This window comes from Hippopotamus amphibius, chromosome 15, assembly GCF_030028045.1.
Source record: "Hippopotamus amphibius kiboko isolate mHipAmp2 chromosome 15, mHipAmp2.hap2, whole genome shotgun sequence".
In the NCBI taxonomy this organism is placed as follows: Eukaryota; Metazoa; Chordata; class Mammalia; order Artiodactyla; family Hippopotamidae; genus Hippopotamus; species Hippopotamus amphibius.
The window spans coordinates 22,381,928-22,404,818 of record NC_080200.1 but is presented as its reverse complement, the minus strand read 5'-3'; the positions used below and the strand labels follow the sequence as shown (position 1 = coordinate 22,404,818).

At 37.5% G+C, this 22,891-nt stretch overlaps 1 pseudogene; it reads right to left on the bottom strand.

Moving 5' to 3' along the window:
- Window positions 1-3,810: 3,810 nt before the first annotated feature.
- Window positions 3,811-4,754, bottom strand: LOC130836356 (olfactory receptor 2W3-like; annotated as a pseudogene).
- Window positions 4,755-22,891: the final 18,137 nt, after the last annotated feature.

Here is a 22,891-nt window from a genome sequence, read left to right as displayed (position 1 = left end):
CTGACAATATAGGAATGAAAAAAATTCATTCAAGTAGAAACTGAAAGAAAGTGGGGGTAGATATACTTATGATAGATGAAATAGACTTTAAGGAAAATATGATTAAAGAGAAAGATTGGTTATTACACAATGATAAAAGGATCAGATCACCAAGAAAATATAACTATTATGAATGCATAAGCACTCAACTTTGGGACATCTAAATATATTAAGGAAATACAAACATATCTGGAAGAGGAAATAGACAACAATGCCATAATTTTTTTTATAAATTTATTTATTTATTTATTTATTTATTTATTTATTTATTGGCTGTGTTGGGTCTTTGTTGCTGCACATGGACTTTATTTATGGCAAGCAGGGGATACTCTTCATTGTGGTGAGTGGACTCCTCATTGTGGTGGCTTCTCTTGTTGCAGAGCACAGGTTCTAGGCACACAGGCTTCAGTAGTTGCAGCACACAGGCTCAATAGTTGTGGCATATGGGCTTAGTTGCTTCGCGGCATGTGGGATCTTCCTAGACCAGGGGTTGAACTCATGTCCCCTGTATTGGCAGGCGGATTCTGAACCACTGCACCACCTAGGAAGTCCCAACAATATGATAATATTAAAAGATTTCAGTACCCAATTCCTAGCAATAGATAAATCATTTGAATATAAAATCAATAGGAAAATGTTGAATTTGAATCAAATATTGGGTGTATACATACATTTATCCATTTCCTTTTCATATCACGGTATTCTACAAGCAAAGCCACCACTTTTTTATCTCCCTTCTCTCTTCACCACACTCCAACTGGGATTTCATTCTTAACTGATCCTCTGAAACTGTTATCGAAGTCACCAACACTTCTCTGTTGGGAAATCAAATGGTCACTTACACGCCCTTCCTTGTAAGTTTCTTAGCAGCATTCCAAACACTTGATGATGTCATCTACAGCTTTGTTTACAAAACAACAAAACAACAAAACAAAACACCTCTGGATTTTACTTCTGTTTCATTTGATGACTGTTATGTTAAACCCAGTGGCTTAGAATAACTATAATATCATCATTTGTAAGTTTGCAATTTTGAGAGAGCTTAGGAGGAATGACTCATTTTTTGCTCCACATTCTGGTAGTTAGGGCCACTGCATTTTCTGGGCTTTTGACTCTGGTTGTGAAACTGAGCAGGACCCAGGAGGGCAGGGCCCTTTTGCATTCAAAGGTCTTTCCCTGCTTCCTCATTTCTTGTTCAAAGGCCTTCCCTGATTTCCAAAGGGAAGATTCAAAGAGTTACTGATTAGGGAACTGAGGGAATGAGGAAACAAAGGAAAAGCAGTCAAACAACAACAAAGCAGTGATAAAGCAGGGTCCTCCTAAAGGTACCTGAGGAGCTGATATATATCTTTGAGCTCTTCTATAGGAACTAAGAACCCACCCAGGTGGAAGAAGGTAACTTCAGGCTGAGCACAAGCATGTAGACCCCAGACTGGTTGGAACCAGAAGACAGATAATTAAGATTCCTGAAACACCATCGTGTTACCTCACCACCAACCAATCAAAAGAAAGTCATGCATCTTGCTGCCCTTATCCCTAAATGTTGCCTTTAAAAAGGCCTTCCTGAAAACCGTCAGGTCTTTTGAGCATGAGACACCCATATTCCTTGCTTGGTACTTGCCATAAAACACTGCACTTTCCTTCACCACAACCTGGTGTCAGCAAATTGTCTTTGCTTCTCAGCAGGCAAGTGGACCCAAGTATGGTTTGTTGACAGTTGGATGATTTCATTCACAATGCTTGAGGCTGGAATAACTGGGTTCTGGTGGGACATATTTCTCTCTATGTCAACTGTTGTCATTTGGCAGGATGGTCTGAGCTTCCTTATATAGAATCTAAATTCCAAGAGAACAAAAATAGCAACTGTCAGGCCTCCAGTGACCTTGACCCAGAACTGGTATAGCATGACAATTGCCACGCTATATTGACCAAAGCAAATCACATGACCAGATCATATTGAAGGACTTGTCTTTGGATGGAAGAAGAAGCATGTATGTTTAGGGTGGGAGGAATTGGAACAGTCATCTTTGCAAACAATTTACCACACTGCCAATTCTAATATGTTTTGCTGGTCCCTTTTCCTCTGCCTGATTTCTAAAGAGTGGCTCATTTTAGGATTCAGTTCCAGTCTCTTTCTTTTTCTTTTCTTTTCCTTAATTTAGTTTATTGCACTTCTCTTATCTACTTCTACCCCATAAGTAGTCAGTCAAATCTGATGCCTTTAAATAGAGTCTTTATACTGGTGAATTCTTAATTAATATTGCCAACTCTGCCTTTCTCAACTGAGCTCCTGACGCATATGTATAACCACCTCATTGATTCCCATTTGATTATTTATTATTTATTTCAAATATAAATTGTCTAAAACTAAACATTTTCATCCTTACCTCAACTGCACATCTGCTTTTTCTCCAGTCACCTCCATCATAAAAAAGTTTCCAATAAGCACTTAATTGCTCAAGGTACAAGCCCAGAAATTACTCTTGATTCGTAATCTTTTCTCACCCCACACATTTCATTAGAAAATACTCTTGGTTTGAGAGTATTTACAAAATACACCTTTGATTTACAAATTTTCTGCATTTTTGCATCTGCTGTTTCTGCAGATTTGCCTGATTACTGCAATAGGCTCTTTGATTCCACCTTTGTTCCATAAAATTCATTCTCTGCATAGCAGATGGAGTGGATATGTAACATTGTAAATCAGATTATTTACTTTCTAAACAATTTCCTGTGTTTGCACTTAAAGTTCCTACTCTTTAACATTGCCTATAAGATTTTCCATGCTCTGGCCTTTTCTTACTTCTCCGATAGTATCTCCACATATTGTCAATGCTAGAATCCATGCACAATGCTCATTATTCTGTTCACATTGCATGGCAAGCTTACCTTCACCTGAGGAAGTTTGAACTTGACATCCCTTCTCCTAGAATTATTACTGCAGGTCGTCCTTTTCGTCATCCAAATGCAGCTGAAATATCTCACTAGATACCTTCTGAGAACATCTCATCTAAGCAACTTAATGGTTACTTTCTAACGTATAGCTATATTTTACTCACAACACTAAATGGTGGCTTTAACTTTTACTGTCATTTATTATCACTGGCACACACATTAGCCGGGAAATTTTACAAACTCAGGGACCTAGTCAGTCTTGATCAGAAGTTTAATTTCAGCATCTAGAACAGTGCCTGGAACAGAAAAGTCATTCAACAATTGTTGTTGAATTAATGAACAGATAAGAAGCAATAATAGCCACACTGTGCTAAAAAGTGTTTTGTTGTTGTTGTTTTTGGTTTTGTTGCAGGACAATGAAAGTAAGATATAAATTCTTCTCCCTGCTAATAGTATATTATCAAGATTTCTAAAAGTGAATAATTAGATTCAAATACTCAATGTGCTCTAATGAGTAAAGATTTCTGATATCTGGGTAAAAGAAATTTCATTTCTACTTCCAATCTTTCACTTCCAGAATGACTGGAAAGCATGCTTACTGTTTCTAGCTTTTTAGAACAGTGTACGAACCATTTAGATATTTGTGCATCAGTGATGATCAATAGACCTTACTTTGAGAAGTATGGTTTTGAATTATTTGAATATCAGAACTGTACTTCTGGATGATTTGCATGAAAGAGGAGTAGGGATGTGCCACAGAGGCTGTGATGAATTCTGCCAAAACTCCGACAGATGGAGGTAATGAAAGATGATAATTAAACATCCCAACTTTTGTAATAATTAAATATAAAAAGGAGTTCCTATCATTGTCTTTTATTATAATTTCTTTCCTAAACTTAGATTTTCCAAAATCAATCTTCTTAATGCCCCCATCACATCTTTGTTTCTGAGGGTGTAGATCAGGGGATTCAGGAGTGGTGTGACAATGTTATAGAAGAGGGTGAGGAACTTGCCTTGGTCCTTGGAGGAGCTCCTGGTTGCATGTACATGTACATGATGTTTCCATAGAAAAGTGAGACCACTGTGAGATGGAAGCCACAGGTGTTGAAGGTTTTGTGCCTCCCTGAGGATGACTGGATACTTAATACAGCCCTCACAATGTAGCCATAGGAGATCAGGATCAACACTAAGGGTGACAGCACAATACCTACTGCCAGAATAAAGGCAATGCCTTCAACTGCAGCTGTGTTGACACAGGCCCTCTGGATCAGGGCAGGTAACTCACACAGGAAGTGGTCTACCTTGTGGTACCCACAGCAGGGTAACCACAGGGTCATTGGAGACATAATCAAAGAGTTGGCCACCCTACAGACCCAAGCAAGGGACACTAAACTCAAGCATAACTGTGGATTCATGATCACCACATAGTGCAGAGGCTTGCAGATGGCCACAAACCTGTCATATGCCATGACCGCCAGGAGTAGGCATTCCACACCACCCAGGCCCAGGGATAGAAAGAGCTGGATGGCACAGCCTGTGTAGCTGATGGGCTTGTCACATCCACTCAGGTTATAGAGCAGCTGGGAAATGGAGCTGGTGGTGAAACTCAGGTCCAGGAAGGAGAAGTGGGTGAGGAAGAAGTACATGGGGGTGTGGAGGTGGGGGTCCAGCTGAGATACCAGGATGATAGTGGTGTTGCCCACAAGGGTCAGGAGATATGCAATCAAGATAACCACAAAGAGGATTCTCTCCAGATGAGCGCCGTCAGAAAACCCCAAAAGGATGAAATTTCCCTGGGTGCTCTCATTGGTTCCATCCATCTCTACTGAACCTCAAGAGAATTGAAAATAATAATAATAATATTTTACAGCCACTAACCATTCTGTATGCCTATCACACTAATAATATTTGAACATTCTAGTGAAAATGTGTGAATATATGTATATGCATAGCTTAAAAGTTTTAAAATAAACACAATTCGACAAAAAAGTATATAATTTGGCTGTAAGAAAACCACTCAAAACAAAACAAAACATGAATAACATTCTTAAAAAAATTAGTGAAAATTAAAAATAAAACCATTTTTAATGAGAATAAAAGAATAAACAAAGTAAATCAACAAAAATACACTTGGGAAATAGCCAGGACATGGAAGAAACCTAAATGTCCATCAACAGATGAATGGATAAAAAAGATGTGGTACATTAATACAATGGAATATTACTCAGCTGTAAAAAGGAATGAAACTGGACATTTGTAGAGACATGGATGGACCTAGAGATTGTCATACAGAGTGAAGTGAGTCAGAAAGAAAAAAACAAATATCATATATTAACACATATATGCGGAATATGGAAAAATGGTACAAATCAATCGGTTTACAAGGCAGAAACAGAGACATAGATGTACAGAACAAACATATGGACACCAAGTAGGGAAAGCAGGGAGGGTTGGGGGGGGAATGAATTGGGAGATTGGGATACCAAATTGTGCACTCTAAATATATGTAGTTTATTGTATGTTAACTGTATCTCAATAAAAGTTCTTAAAAAAATAAAGTAAAAAATAAAAAATAAAATAATAAAATATATAATTTGTATATTCTTCCTCTAAATACCAAGGCACTTGCACCAGGGTACATATAAACAAGAAAAACTTGCTCGTTTATACAATACCTTGCCCTAGATAGAAAGTTGGGATATCATCCCAATGTGAGACTCACTTCCTCTTTTCTGTGAATAAATTTTCCGAATGTTTCTGAAGCTGGTTAGAAGTGGTTGATAACTATTATTAGCATTCATTAATTCCTGACAAATGTCAACTTCTCCCAAACTTCTCCCCAAACTCTCAGAATTGAGAGAACTTATTTTGGGTTCTCTGTTCTCTATGATCTTTAATTACCTGGATGAGATGTGATTTTATCCACCTATTAGACACCACCACAGATCATGACTTTAGTTATCCTCTATGATCAATATCTTGGAAACTTAGTACACTACCTAGTCATACCCATATACCATACTTTACAATATGGTGCCTTGTGAATGTGACTCTTCTGAACTACTGCTACTTTCCCTTCCAGATCCAATTATGAAAGATGTAGAAGATTACAGCCAGGTTCATCCTACAACTCCAATACCTAGTATTTGCCTTGTATTCAGTAGAAGGACCACAATGATTCATATTTTAATTAGCTATTGTAATAGTTACTGATGTCGCAATGGCTCTAGAGGAAAGATTTTTTTTTAATCAAGATTTTAATACTGGGAAAAGCTAAAAGAAATGTCACTATTCAAATTCATTGCAGACTTTAAGTGAAATAATTATTTACATATACCCTTCTGTTTTGTTGTTGTTGTTGCTATTGTAGTTTTAAATTCTAGTGAAATGAAGTTTAAGCCCTCGACAAGCGCAGGGTAATTGCTCTTGTGTCTCTTTTCTTTATTACCTCTCTCAGTTTTCTCCACCTTAGAGTAATCTTTGCTTTTATCTGGTTTCCCATTTTTTGCATCATTTGGCTACAAACCACACTTTCTCCTAAGACTCAGCCATTTGTTGAATGGTAGTGGGTCAAATTTCAGTCAACTGATACACTATATTTAAATCTCAAAGAATATAAATTATTTTTTCCAGAGTTAACTGAGTTGTATTTTTAAAATATCTGAAACAAAGTTTTATATAAAATAGGTTTTTGTCAGATTCCATATTACTGATATTTATCAAGAAAAGACTTGCGGCCATATAACCTTACAGTTTTCAAGGAATAAAACCGTAGTAGAAAAATGACAGAAAGTAGGAATACTAATTTGCATTGAGGAATTTTGACCAATTCTCTGTCTAGTCCCAGCATGTATAATCATTGACTCTGTCTGCTGGTGCATTAGACCCTGACCTTGGATTTATGTCTGGTGTGCTGGTATCCTCCTCCTCCTCCCTTCTCCTTCTCCAACTTTTCCCGTACTTAAATTTCCTTACCTCTGTTAATGACCTTTGGTCACTATTCTGAATTACCACTGTCGTCCCAAAAGGTTTAAATATTTTTCTTCACTTACTATTAGCAAAATCCCAAACATATTAGCTTGGTTTTGAAGAGCTCTATGATTTACACTAGATTACATTTAATTACTCACTAAAATCCTAAATACTTTCTGTTCCCAGTTACTAGTTTCTGGAGCTAAGCAGTGTGCAGATTCTGTGGCATGTATGCTGCTGTGTCCACTTACAATTCCCTTAAATGGTTCATCACTACTGGGAAAAAGGTAATCATTTTTTTTCAAGATTCAGTCTTCCTCTGTGAAGCTTCTATCATTCTTTGTTTGCACTATCCTTCTTATCTTTCTCTTCTGATAGCCTGTATCTATTTATACACCCCCACATATCTATTTTCTTCCTATGATATGCTCTATCCATGAATCCAGGCATTTATTTCATCATACCTTGCATTATCCCTACTTTTTGATTATGATTACATCTGATGCAGGTCCTTGAATACAAGAAATGGGATTAATTTATTATTCTCTTTCTTGCATTGCTATTGAACCCTTACATAACAGATGTATAATAGTGTCAAATTGATCTGACTTCGAACAAAATCACTTTGTGTCAGGAAACTCTCTACATAATTCTTTGGGCTAAATTGTGGTCACAGTTATCTTTATATGTATTATATCAAAAATGCTGTATTTCACTATTATTCTTGAAACACAATTAGCTTGGTGGCTCTGCAGATGTGGGTTCCTAGTGTCTGCCTACACATCATATCAAATAAAAATTTTGATTGTACATTCATTCATGTGACTCCAAGTTTAACTTTTTACCATCTCAATTTTTGACTTTCCTACATCCAGTTGTCCTCCTACAACCAATCGTCATCTTGTTTTAGGCTTAAATTGGATGATGGAATGGTTTTCTATTATGTTATTATCTGCCTGTGTTCTTTTCTTCCCTCACATTTTTTTTCTCGTTTGGAATGTCTTTCTACTTTCTCTCCATATCTCCACATATATGTTTATTTCAAGTTTAGTTCAAACTGTTTTTTTCCCTGCAGGGCACTTTCCTTTGAATAACTTACTGTAGTTCTTTATTCTTTGAGTCAATGATATGAATATATTTTACCCATTTTATTTTGTATGCCTTGCATATAACTACCTATTAATTTATTCAAAATTGATTTCATGTAAGGTATCTTATTAGAGAACTCCAATAGAAATACATTTTAAGCATTCAGTTTTGTATGGTTTTGTTGTCTATCTAGCTTTGAATTGGCTAATGTGTCATGTATTCATTCCTAGCGTTCCTGGCATCATTACAGTAGATTTCCTAAGAATAGGGCTGATGCTTTTTTATTCCTTTGTACATCTGCATTCTCTGGAGGATTAAAAAAAGATTGCTAATTAGCAGCTTAATGGACAAACTAAAAAGTGAAAAAAGCATCAGAAGAAATAAAATATACAGACCCTTACTATTTTTGGTGGCATGTTGCCAAGTGCAGAGTCAAAGAAACTAATATTGTCTGACTACAGAAGTAAAAGAGACAGATAGTCTAACTGCAGCAAATCACTCTGTTCTGTGATTTCTGGCTGCCCTTTGTCCTCTTGCCCTTGTGCCCAGAAGAGGTCCAGCCTGAAGCTGACGGGTTGTTGATGACTCCTTCCAATGTCATAAACAATGGAGGTGATCCATGGGAAAAGGGAAAGTGGGGGATCTCTCCTGAGCTTGGTCCTTTCCTAGTTAATGCCAAAGGACCTCAACTGCCCTGAAGAGGAGGTTTTTATGGAGATGACATGGCAAGGATAGTCTCTCTGGAGAGAAGGCTGGGTGACAGTACAGAGAGGATCTAGAACAATAGGGATCTTGATGCTTTGGGGGATTTCAAATTCCCATGAATCATTAGTGTGTAAATTGCAAGGATCAGAGGCAGAAGTCACAAGGTGAAGTCCATTGTACTTATGTGCTTTGGTATAACTACATATTTTTCCTCATTTTTGGTTTGGATTTTCTCTTTTCTTTACAGGAAATGTCCTTATAGCATCCTTTTAGCCAAAAATATAAAATTAATCCATAATTTCTATAAATGATAATGAACCAGTTAGCCTTCCTCTCCTTTCCAAGCAATGTTTTATTACAGCTAAGCAAGACATAAACATCCCCATATAAGAAGTTACAGTGCAGTATTGTTTCATTTCTCTGCTTTTTTACCAAAGGACCAGTAGAATTAGGGTTTGAATGGAACTGGAAACTCTTCCATAGAACAGGTTATGGAGAATGACACAGCAGTCTATTTTCATAGATTGTGGTAAAGAATATGACTTGATTTTAATCTCTTCTGTATTTGAAAAGGGAGTGCCAGCACATACGCATTAATACTTTAGCTCCAAAAGTTCACCAGGTAAATTTGAACTGACGATCTATCCTATCATGCAGTAACTTTATGATGCAAATACATTCCTAATTCTCTTACATAGTTTGTGAAAATAAGAGATTAAAATAATTTGGTAACATGGTACATCAACCAAGCTAGCAATTTCATGAAAATGAAATCATCAAATAATTTCTTAAGTAAAACTAAAAAGAGAAATCAGTCAAAATCTTCAATTTGTTAGTCTTCTGCTTTCAAGCAAATAAAAAGATAGCTTTGCCTAGTTTCTTCTCTTGGTACAAAAATAGGGTTTATTAGGAGTGACAAAGCATACAAGAAATTTACTAATTACCTGATAGAGACACAAGGAAGCAGGAGCAGACACTTTAAAGAGTCCCAGTGCTGGCAGTTCTTCCACCCAGGAGACTCTACATGTCTATAATTCTAAACTTGCTCTGTACGGTCTGTCTCTGAAGGCAGAATCTTAACTCACTCTCCCCATACAGGCTCACACACAGCATTCCCTGCCCTTATCTTTGCAGGATAGGCCTCCTGTGATGAGAAATAATTTAATTATTAAAAAATTATTTATTTAGAGAAAAAAGATGGTGGCGAAGTAGAGAGACGTGGAGTGCATCCCTCCCCACAGATGCATTGGGAATGCACGGAAGGACGCAGTAATTCTCACAGAGAACCAGCTGAACACCAGCAGACGGCCTCGGACACCGGATGGGACTGCGGGGAGCCCGACATAGCCGGTAGGGAGGCATCTACGAGGGCTCAAAGAGGGTGAAGCGGCGGAGCTGTGGCAGACGGGAGGGAGTGAGAAACATTCGGAGGGTCCGCAGCGCAGCTCAGCGTTCCCGGACCAAGACATCGATCCGCGGCTGAACGGAGGGTCCAGGAGCGGGAGTGTGGGAGCAGGAGAGCTGGTTCAGTGTGGGAAACATTGTTGCCGGTAGGGTGACGGACCGAGAGGACAGGAGGGAGGAGGCCCGCAGAGAGGAGTGCCCGTTCCTGAGAGCTGCCCGGCCATGATGGCGGCTGGAGGCTGCAGGCTCACTGGCGGCTGGGAGGAGCCACGCGCATAGCCTCTCTCTCTCTTTCCGCGCCTCTGCAACAGGCAGTGGAGAGACGCCCTGCGGGCCACCTAAGGCGCTCAGGGATAACAAGTACCCTCAGGCACTCGGGTGGGGCTAGATTAAAACCCCTTGCAACGCCAGCAGCAGGGAGGCTGCTGAGAGAAAAAAAAAAAAAGAAAAGAAAAAAACCCCCGAGAGAGGCCCAACTCTAAGACTTTCTGTTTACGCCTGAGCCACCGGCGCCCTCTGCAACAGGCACCTCCAAGCCTGACTGAGACATCAGTGCGCCACTGCTCACTCCCTCCCAGGAGAAGGAGCCACTATTGTACCCTCTCCCTCTCCACACACTGACGCTTACAGACGAACAATAAAGGAACCTCTGCTGGTCAGAGAATAACGCAAAAAAACCCAAGGACAAGCAACCCCAAAAGTTTGAACAACCATGAGGAAACAAAGAAACACCATGCAGGCAAAGGAGCAGGAAAAAAACCCACAAGACCAAATAAATGAGGAGGAAATAGGAAAAATGCCTGAAAAGGAATTTAGAGTAATGATAGTAAAAATGATACAAAATCTCGATAACAAAATAGAGAAAGTACAAGAAACCGTTCATAAGAACTCAGAAAAACAAACAGCAATGGATAACAAAATAACTGAAATTAAAAATACTCTAGATGCTCTAACCAGCAGAATGACTGAGGCAGAAGAACGAATAAGTGAGTTGGAAGATAGAATGGGGGAAATAACTGCCACAGAGCAGGAAAAAGAAAAAAGAATAAAAAGATTAGGAGACAGTCTCAGAGACCTCACTGATAACATTAAGCGTACCAACATTCGAATTATAGGCATCCCAGAAGAAGAAGAAAACAAGAAAGGGTCTGAGAAAATATTTGAAGAGGTTATAGTGGAAAACTTCCCTAACATGGGAAAGGAAATAATTAACCAAGTCCAAGAAGCACAGAGAGTCCCATACAGAATAAACCCAAGGAGAAATACATCGAGACACATATTAATCAAACTAACAACAACTAAACACAAAGAAAAAATATTAAAAGCAGCAAGAGAAAAGCAACAAACAACATATAAGGGAAAACCCATCAGGATAACAGCTGACCTTTCCACAGAAACTCTGCAGGCCAGAAGGGAATGGCAGGATATCCTGAAAGTCCTGAAAGAGAGAAACCTACAGCCAAGAATACTCTACCCAGCAAGAATCTCATTCATATTTGAGGGAGAAATCAAAAGCTTTCCAGACAAGCAAAAGTTAAGAGAATTCAGCACCACCAAACCAGCCTTACAACAAGTGCTAAAGGAACTTCTCTAAGTAGGAAACACAAGAAAAGGAAAACACCTACAAATACAAACCCAAAACAATTAAGAAAATGGTAATTGGAACACACATGTCAATAATCACCTTAAATGTCAATGGATTAAATGCTCCAACCAAAAGACACAGACTGGCTGAATGGATACAAAAACAAGACCCTTCTATATGCTGCCTACAAGAAACCCACTTCAGACCAAGGGATACATATAGACTGAAAGTAAAGGGATGGAAAAAGATATTCCATGCAAATGGAAGTCAAAAGAAAGCTGGAGTAGCAATACTCATATCAGACAAATTAGACTTGAAAGTAAAGACTATTAAAAGAGACAAGGAAGGACACTACATAATGATCAAGGGATCCATCCAAGAAGAATATATCACAATGGTAAATATCTATGCCCCCAATATAGGAGCACCTCAATACATAAGGCAAATGCTAACAGCTATAAAAGGGGACATCGACAGGAACACAATAATAGTGGGAGACTTGAACACCCCACTTACATCAATGGACAGATCATCCAAACAGAAAATAAATAAAGACACACAAGCTTTAAATGACACATTAGACCATCTCGACTTCATTGATATTTATAGGACATTCCATCCAAAAACAACAGAATACACGTTCTTCTCAAGTGCACACGGAACATTTTCCAGGATAGATCACATCTTGGGTCACAAATCAAACCTCAGCAAATTCAAGAAAATTGAAATCATATCAAGCATCTTCTCAGACCACAACGCCATGAGACTAGATATCAATTACAGGAAAAAAACTGCAAAAAATACAAACACATGGAGGCTAAACAATTCACTCCTAAACAACCAAGGAATCACTACAGAAATCAAAGAGGAAATCAAAAAATATCTAGAAACAAATGACAATGAAAACACAACAACCCAAAACCTATGGGATGCAGCAAAAGCAGTTCTAAGGGGGAAGTTTATAGCAATACAGTCCTACCTTAAGAAACAAGAAAATGATCGAATAAACAACCTAACCTTACACCTAAAACAACTAGAGAAAGAAGAACAAAGAAACCCTAAAGTGAGCAGAAGGAAAGAAATCATAAAGATCAGAGCAGAAATAAATGAAAAAGAAAGGAAAGAAACCATAAGAAAAATAAATAAAACTAAAAGCTGGTTCTTTGAGAAGATTAACAAAATTGATAAACCATTAGCCAGACTCATCAAGAAAAAAAGGGAGAAGATGCAAATCAACAGAATTAGAAATGAAAAAGGAGAAGTCACAACGGACACCTCAGAAATACAAAACATCATGAGAGACTACTACAAGCAACTATATGCCAATCAATTGGATAACCTGGAAGAAATGGATACATTCTTAGAAAAATACAATCTTCCAAGACTGAACCAGGAAGAAATAGAAACCATGAACAGACCAATCACAAGTACAGAAATTGAGGCAGTGATTAAAAATCTCCCAACACACAAAAGCCCAGGACCAGATGGGTTCACAGGCGAATTCTATCAAACATTTCGAGAAGAGTTAACACCTATCCTTCTCAAACTCTTCCAAAATATTGCAGAAGGCGGAGCACTCCCAAACTCATTCTACGAAGCTACCATCACCCTGATACCAAAACCAGGCAAAGATGTCACAAAAAAAGAAAACTACAGACCAATATCACTGATGAATATAGATGCAAAAATCCTCAACAAAATACTAGCTAACAGACTGCAACAGCACATTAAAAAAATCATACACCACGATCAAGTGGGGTTTATCCCTGGGATGCAAGGATTCTTCAATATACGCAAATCAATCAATGTGATACATCATATCAACAAATTGAAGGATAAAAACCATATGATCATTTCAATAGATGCAGAAAAAGCTTTTGACAAAGTTCAACATCCATTTATGATAAAAGCTCTCCAGAAAATGGGCATAGAAGGAAATTACCTCAACATAATAAAAGCCATATATGAAAAACCAAAAGCCAACATTGTTCTCAATGGAGAAAAACTGGAAGAATTCCCCCTAAAAACAGGAACAAGACAAGGGTGTCCACTCTCACCACTATTATTCAACATAGTTTTGGAAGTTTTAGCAACAGCAATCAGAGAAGAAAAAAAATCAAAGGAATCCACATTGGAAAAGAAGAAGTAAAATTGTCACTCTTTGCAGATGACATGATATTATATATAGAAAACCCTAAAGACTCTACCAGAAAACTGCTAGCACTCATTGATGAGTTTAGTAAAGTAGCAGGATACAAAATTAATGCACAGAAATCTCTTGCATTCCTATACACTAACAACGGAAGAGCAGAAAGAGAAATTAAGGAAACTCTCCCATTCACCATTGCAACCAAAAGAATAAAATACCTAGGAATAAACCTGCCTAAGGAGGCAAAAGATCTGTATGCAGAAAACTTTAAGACATTGATGAAAGAAATCAAAGACGACACAAACAGATGGAGGGACATACCATGTTCCTGGATTGGAAGAATCAACATCGTGAAAATGACTGTACTACCCAAAGCAATTTACAGATTCAATGCAATCCCGATCAAATTACCAATGGCATTTTTCACAGAACTAGAGCAAGAAATCTTACGATTTGTATGGAAATGCAAAAGACCCCGAATAGCCAAAGCAATCTTGAGAAGGAAAAATGGAGTTGGTGGAATCAGGCTTCCTGACTTCAAACTATACTACAAGGCCATAGTGATCAAGACAGTATGGTACTGGCACAAAAATAGAAAGGAAGATCAATGGAATAGAATAGAGAACTCAGAAGTAAGCCCAAACACATATGGGCACCTTATCTTTGACAAAGGAGGCAAGAATATACAATGGAAAAAAGACAGCCTCTTCCATAAGTGGTGCTGGGAGAACTGGGCAGCAACATGCAAAAGAATGAAATTAGAACACTTCCTAACACCATACACAAAAGTAAACTCCAAATGGATTAAAGACCTACATGTAAGGCCAGACACTATCAAACTCCTAGAGGAAAACATAGGCAGAACACTATATGACATCCATCAAAGCGCCATCCTTTTTGACCCACCTCCTAGAATCATGGAAATAAAATCAAGAATAAATGAATGGGACCTCATGAAACTTAAAAGCTTTTGCACAGCAAAAGAAACCATAAACAAGACTAAAAGGCAACCCTCAGAGTGGGAAAAAATAATTGCCTATGAAACAACGGACAAAGGATTAACCTCCAAAATATACAAGCAGCTCATGAAGCTTCATACCAAAAAAGCAAATAACCCAATCCACAAATGGGCAGAAGATCTAAATAGACATTTCTCCAAAGAAGACATACAGATGGCCAACAAACACATGAAAAGATGCTCAACATCACTCATCATCAGAGAAATGCAAGTCAAAGCCACAATGAGGTATCACCTCACACCAGTCAGAATGGCCATCATCACAAAGTCTGGAAACAACAAATGTTGGAGAGGGTGTGGAGAAAAAGGAACTCTCCTGCACTGTTGGTGGGACTGCAAATTGGTACAGCCACTATGGAAAACAATTTGGAGGTTCCTTAAAAAACTACAAATAGAACTACCATATGATCCAGTAATCCCACTACTGGGTATATACCCAAAGAAAACCATAATCCCAAAAGAAACTTGTACCATAATGTTTATTGCAGCACTCTTTACAATAGCCAGGACATGGAAGCAACCTAAATGCCCATCAACAAATGAATGGATACAGAAGATGTGGCATATATATACAATGGAATATCACTCAGGTATAAAAAGGGATGAGATGGAGCTATATGTAATCAGGTGGATAGAACTACAGTCTGTCATACAGAGTGAAGTAAGTCAGAAAGAGAAGGACAAATATTGTATGCTAACTCACATATACGGAATCTAAAAATGGTACTGTTGGACTCAGTGACCAGAACAAGGATGCAGATACAGAGAATGGACTGGAGAACTCGAGGTATGGGAGGGGGCGGGGGGTGAAGGGGAAACTGAGACGAAGCGAGAGAGTAACACAGACATATATATACTACCAACTGTAAAATAGTCAGTGGGAAGTTGTTGTATAACAAAGGGAGTCCAACTCGAGGATGGAAGATGCCTTTGAGGACTGGGGCGGGGAGGTTGGGGGGGGCTTGGGGGGGGAGTCAAGGAAGGGAGGGAAGATGGGGATATGTGTATAAAAAAGGATGATTGAACCTGGTGTACCCCCCCAAAAAATAAATAAATTAATTAATAAAAAAAAAATAAAAAAAAATAAAAAAAAAATTATTTATTTAATATAATTCAAATGAATAATGAAAAAATGTCTACAGTTTTCATCTGGACAATGCCATTCCATTTTCTTTACTTTGGTAGAGGAATAGTAGCAGTATCAATACCAGATATTAATCTTATGCCAGACAGAAATTAAAAACTAGTGTGGTTAGGAAATCACCAGGTTACAAAAGACTAGAGAATTGGAAGTTTTAGAATAGAGAATTAGGGACTTCCCTGATGGTCCAGTGTGTAGGACTCTGTGCTCCCAATGTAGGTGGCCTGGATTCAATCCCTAGTTGGGGAACTGGATCCTGTATGCATGCCTCAACTGAGAGTTCACATGCAGCAACTAAGACCTGGGGCAGCCAAAGTAAATAAATAAATACTTTAAAAAAAGAGAGAAAATTAACACATGTAAAATAACAATAACAACAAAATAAACCAACCTGAATAATGTAGCTGGGGAATGTATTATTTTGTTCTTTTTACAACAGAGACTAAGACTGTTGTATTAGTTTATGGCAAACATATTTTCTCTAACGCCAGGCCTTTTGTGTAAGAAATCTAGAAAATCCATATGGCACAATTTGTATATGCCTGAATAAAAAGATGATATAAAGCAGCAGGCATCTTACATAGGAATCGTGAGATATCTGTGTCTGGTTAGAGATGGTTGATCTGCTTCAATCTGAACTGGTCATCTTCTACATCTGTTGCAAAACTGACAACTGTCACCTCAAATGCCCATCTTTACATGTTGTATTGGATCTCCAGTTTCCTGTGGCCCTTATCTTCTTCCTTTATTGTTTACTCTTTGTTTTTAGAGAAGCACACCTTCCTTTAAATAGTTTGCTGGAGCATTCAAATTTTTGAGACACTAAATATCTTTGTTTTAGCTTTTCACATGAATGATATTGGCTTGGCCAAAAAGTTCGTTCAGTTAGTGAGTCTGTTGTTCAATAAAGTTCTTTGTGAAAATGAAAACTGTGTCTTTATTTTTACCTAAAATCAAACAAACTTTTGGCTGACCCAATATACTGGCTATCTATAATATCCTACTTGGAAAATTCTCAATTGTCTTTCAATGTAATATTAAGGAGTTAGAAGCCATTCTGCTTTATGATTCTGTTTCACCTCTGGAAAAGCTTGTGGATCTAGTATTTGTCTTGAGCACACCAAACAGCATGATATTGCCATGCACTTACCTAAGGAGTCTCAGGGAAGCACTTTAATGTGACTTCATGTGACTCTCAGCTTTGGGAAATGTTCTTGATTTATTTCATTGATAGTATCTTTCTTCCATTTCATTTGTTCTCCAGTTGTAGAACTGCTATTACCTGGTATTGGATCTGCTGTACTAATTTTCTGTCTTTCTCTTTTATCTCTATTTTTATTCTTCTGTGTCCTTATATTACCTTCTTGAATATTTTCTCATTTTGGTCATCTAACATTTCTATGAATTTTTTAAAAATTGTTTATCATATTTTTAACTAGCGAGAATATATTTTGGTTTTAGCTTCCTTTAAGAACTCTGGACTGTAACACTCGTGTGCTTCCTTGTCCAGACAAATCTTGTATATGTCGCTATCTTCACAGCTAGAGAAGAAATCATGTCCCTGTGATCCTTGAAGAGGGAAGACTTAGAAGTCTGCACCTGATATCTCTAGCATTTACCTGTGCATATCTTTTTCCTGCTGGTCTTGCACTGTATCCTTTGCTGTAATAAAAACCTAGCTATGAGTTAAAAAAAAAAAAAAAGAAGAAGAAGAAAATATTTTGATTTTATTAATGAATATTTCTGTATATCCTATTTTTTTTCAGTTTATATCTTTATATCTCTTTAAAATAATTTCTCTAAGTTTAATTCTTCTTCCTGATCTGTTTATATTTCTTTCAAGTTTCATTGTTTTGTTTGTTTTGTCTCTATTTTTCATGAAAAGGAATCTCCTTATATATCTCATGATCCTGCCCTGTTCATACAAGTGAGCGAGTCACTCTATCAATGTTCTAAGGAGAGGCAAAGCCTTTAAAAACAACAGTGAATTTATATATCAAGTGAGGATGTCCCTTTATTGTGAGAAATCTAAACTATATACTATGGTCTGTGACTCTCTTCTTTTGAACTGGTTGGCTTCCATGGAGAGGAAATTCCAGTTTCTTATCTAGGGAGTATTAGGATGACTGCCAGTATAATCAGACAAATGGGAATGAATTGGTCTGCAATTCAGGATGAGAATGATTACATACATTTCTATTGTCAGTTTGGTCATCTGTCTGAGGATGCGATTGATACAACCTCTGGCTCAAAGCATCTGAAAAGAAGCTTTGAGTTTCCATAAAATACTGTTGGTCATCTAAATCTGAATCTCATCATGCATTCTCCAAAATTAAAATACTGAAAATAAAAGCAATTAAAACCAACCAAATTTTATGTCATCACGTAAATAAACATCTTAAAGTTACAGGATCAACTTTGGGGACCACACAGAAGAATGTTGTGGGTTACAGAGTTTCTGACTCAGTGTGGTACTCAGGACTCTAAGATGGCCCCTAATAACCCATGTCCTAGTATACTAATTTTCATTCTTTACTGTGATTATTACTTTTATCATCCCCATGATTAAGTTATGTCAAAAGAGATTTTGCCAATGTAATCAAGATTGACAATTCAACCTTAATTCTCCTTTTCAGCTGAATTTGAATTTTATATATATAGATATATGTAAATTTTCAGGTCAGTCTTATAAATAATTTATTTTTATTTATAGTACTAGTTGACTAAGATATATCAAACCTGAGTACTGTGTTTTAACAAACTGATTATAACCAGATCCAATAGGTAAACGACCATGGGCTGCCAGTTACCTGGTTGGCCATTCCCCACTGAACTTAACACTTTGAGCAGTTAAATCAATGAGACTTCCTTTAACGAACTATGTATAGACCTAATCACACATTTCAGCTTATCCAGAATGCTAATTTCTAGCATAACCACAGAGTCCCCTTTTTCTAGCACTTAGAATTATCTGACTTCTTTCTCCTTTGTGAAGGAGGATGTAAATTTAGTCACTGATGTCATCTTTTTTTCCTTTTAAGTTAATAGGCTCAGATATGCATTTGTCTCTCAAAATATTTGTTTTACTTTTTAACTGTCTTCTAAGATTTTTAGTTTATATCACGTCTTCCAAGGTTCTCTGATTCTAGTGTTTTAATTTTTGAGCTATTTTACAACTTTGTCAATTTAACCAAATACCTTTAGCCAGTAAAGTTAAAATGGGCCAAATGAATGATTTATTGGTTGAACGCTTACCTTGATGTAAAGAAATTAGCTAATAGTTGATATTTTACTTATTTTACCTCTAGCTTCCCTTACTTCATCCCAATTATACCATTCAAGCCATACTTTAAGAACTAAAAATTCTTGCAAAATTAATTGCCTTTAAATTAGCTTTAAAGGTTTTATTTATGAAGAAGTGAATGTAATTAGTTACTCAAAGAACATAACATTTGTTGGAATTATCTTTCAAAAAAAATCACCTCATCTCTCTAGAGTCTGGCATGTATAACTCTCTTGTAAAACTCTCTTCAGTATCAGGACAGTAGGTTTACAGTACTCTGACTACAGTAAACCCAGATATTTGTATAAATATCTCTGGAAAAACACATGACTATTTTCTACATACTAATATTAGAAAGAGTTATCAAATGATGATAGTATATGGGAGAATAGAGTTTAAGCCAATTCAAAGGTGTTAGGAAAGATGACCTTTGGAAATTTAAAGGTGTTTGTGCTTCCTGTCCACTCTAGTGCCTTGAAGATGAAGCAACCAGACAACTAAGCAAATTCTATCTCTGGGGCTGGTGCCTCACATACAAGGTCTAAAGATCCTTTCTCTATTGTATTCCTGGAGATTCTCATGGTTTTCCAGGTGCTGCACATTTGCTTAGGAGTTTACTGACTGCTTCTTGAGGAATGTAGTATTTCCTTGATTAAATCAGTGTTTCAGCTTTTCCTTTTACACTTTTCAGTGAGCAAAGTGCCCCCTGCTGGCCTTCATGTATTATAGCCTCTAATTTTACAGACTCCCACTTTGAGTCCCATAATCTACATATGTAAGGAAGGTAGTTTATCTTATCTGGTTGCATTGTTCACTACTTTATTAGTGTATTTCAGGTACTTTACTTTGCTTCCAGGGAAATCAAATATTTCTATTGTGAGATCCCTTTACTAGGAAATGCCTTGTACTGACATCTTGCTTTATCAAATGGTTACTTTTAAATTTTATATGTAAAGTATGCCTTCATACAGTTGTTAAAATTTAATTAAAAGTCACTTTTAAGTGGTGTTGTGCTTTTTCTTTTGTTTTTTGTTCACTTACTCATAATTTTATATGGACTATTCTCTCTATTGTTTGGAAGAGAGAAATAATTTGAGAATCTCTAACATTGCTGTGATGTCCTTCTAAGGGGTTACCAACACCCACTGCTTTATATTAAAACCAGACCAAGTTGTATTTGTTTCTATTTCATTACCACACCTGTAATCAATCCTTAATTATATGACTGTTGAACTAGGAGCTTGCTAGAGAATGAAGAAGGTTATAGGGAAATATTTATTCCAGTAAGACTACTAAACATGAGTCAGGAGTTGTAACAGGGATCACCATCTACTTATATTATTGATAGTACACTGTAACTTCTAAGACCTAATCTGTGTTAGAGATAAAAGAAAAAGAAAAAGAAAAAAGAAATAGTGATGTTACAGGTATCTCCCCACCCCAAGGCACGCACATCTTTAAACTATGGGATAAAGCGCTAATCTTCTCTGTTTCCTCCAGGCGGCAGTATTGCTTAACTTTTTGATAATATACCTCTATGGGCCAGGAAGTCATGTGAACATTTCATCAGTTTCTGAGTTTATGTGTTTCAGTTATTTCCTCTGGGTTGGGAAAATAACCATCACACATTGTCTTTTTGTATGGCTATTTCAAGCTGTTTGCTACTTAATGCCCATAAACATCCTATAACCAATGATTTATTGGTTAGATTTATTAGCCTGCCAAAGTATGCAATTACCTTTATCTAGGCATATTCATCTCTGTAAATAGTTAGAAGTCCCTTTAGGTATATTCAGGAACAAGAATTTCAGTAAAAATTTGGGGGACCAGGGGAGAATAATTTAGCAAGTGTACCTTGTCTCACTTTTAGTCTAATTCTTTTTATCTAGTGTGGAACCCTATACCAAAGTCACAATCCAGAGATAACCTGACCCCCTCATGGCAACCTAATTCTGGAATTTACTCCACCCCCATAGCAACCTTTGTTTCATGACTTAGGCTAGCCTGATAACACGACCCAATATTAGGGAAGATACTCTGAAGATACTCACCCTACAGGACCCTAGCCTATCACCTAAAGACGCCTTTTGTCTTATAGCATCCTGACCAATTGATTAATGCCATTCTCTTAGCAGGAATTTTCTTTGTCTTTGGGTTACAAAAGCTGGCTGTGAGTCCACGAAAATGTCGGCTCTCCCTGGCTACCAGGAAGTCATCCTGCTGTCTCTACAGCATCATTTCTCTCTAATAAACTCAATCTTCCTTATATTCTGCCTTGTGTCTGGAAATTCTTTTCCAACCTGCTCTTGGACCCTGACACCTAGGAACTGATGCTGATCAAAAACATGGGTAAAAGATTGTGTTTTTCTCTTAATTGGCTCAAGCCAGACCTCTGTTTACCCCAATTATTGTTGGTTTTACAGATCCTATAAGGATTCCTTAGGTGACCCAGAAATTTAATTCCCCCGATGCCAGCATTAGCTAACTATGGTCAGAGATCTCTGGTTGCAAACACAGCCTTTGATGTCTAATAAGCATACAAGCCTGTCTCCATAATACTCTTCCTGGCCTTACATCTCCCATTCCTAGTAGAATCTGAGAACCTTCTTTGGTTACAGCTCCTCATATCCATTCCCAGAATAAAAGGAAAGCTGATGAAGTATCTTTGAAAGATTCTAGGTTTAAACATCAGCTCTGCTCCTTTCTAGACAATGCAAGTTACTCAAAAAACATATGCTTCAGTTTCCTTCTCTGTAAGTAGTGAATAATAACAGTGACAAGTCTATATCATTGCTGTGGATGTGAGACTGTTACCACAGCCTCTGCACTGTTTGCTCCATGGGCCCAGGTACAAAGTGATCAAGATGTTAGTGAAAGGGTCAGGCATGTGCTTATGTCATATGGTCCTCCACTCACCCTTCATCTACAAGTTCATCTACAACCTTCATGCTGGTGTATGTCCCATATGGCAATACTGAAGGTCATTGTAGGGCTCCTGACTGGCACCATTCCCCTAGAAACACAACCTGGTAGAGAGTAGACTGCCTTTAGACTCCATCATATAGTATAGTGATTTGTCTTTTCAAGTATAGATGCAAAATCCACATGCACATTTGTCATCACTTGCTAAGATGATTTATTTCTGCTCAACTATCTGTAACTCTCTGTGGTGTTCTAACCAAAGCAATTATATCCTTTTTTTTGTACATTGCCTGCCACCAATGGACACAATTTATGGCCAAGGAAATATAGCAGCAGGCTCAAATTCTTAGAATACACCAGTCTTACTTAGAGGAGGTTGGCCTGACAGAACAGTAAATGCTCTGCTGAAGGTCAATTATGGCACCAATTTGGAGAGAACACAATGCAACGTTTGGGACCCATCTGCCTAATGTGGACAAGAGCTTAAAACAATGGCCAGTGTGTGGTGTTGAACCTCTCTTAGCAAGATTGTACAGACTCAAGAAGAAGTTGCAGGTAACCCTACCTACACTTAATAATTTCTTGGAAGCATTTTTGGCCTAAAACCATATTATTGGGTTTAGTGGGTATGGAGGACCTAGTGTCCTTAGAGGAATGGTTTCACCCAAGAAAGCAGCCCAATTTCTGTT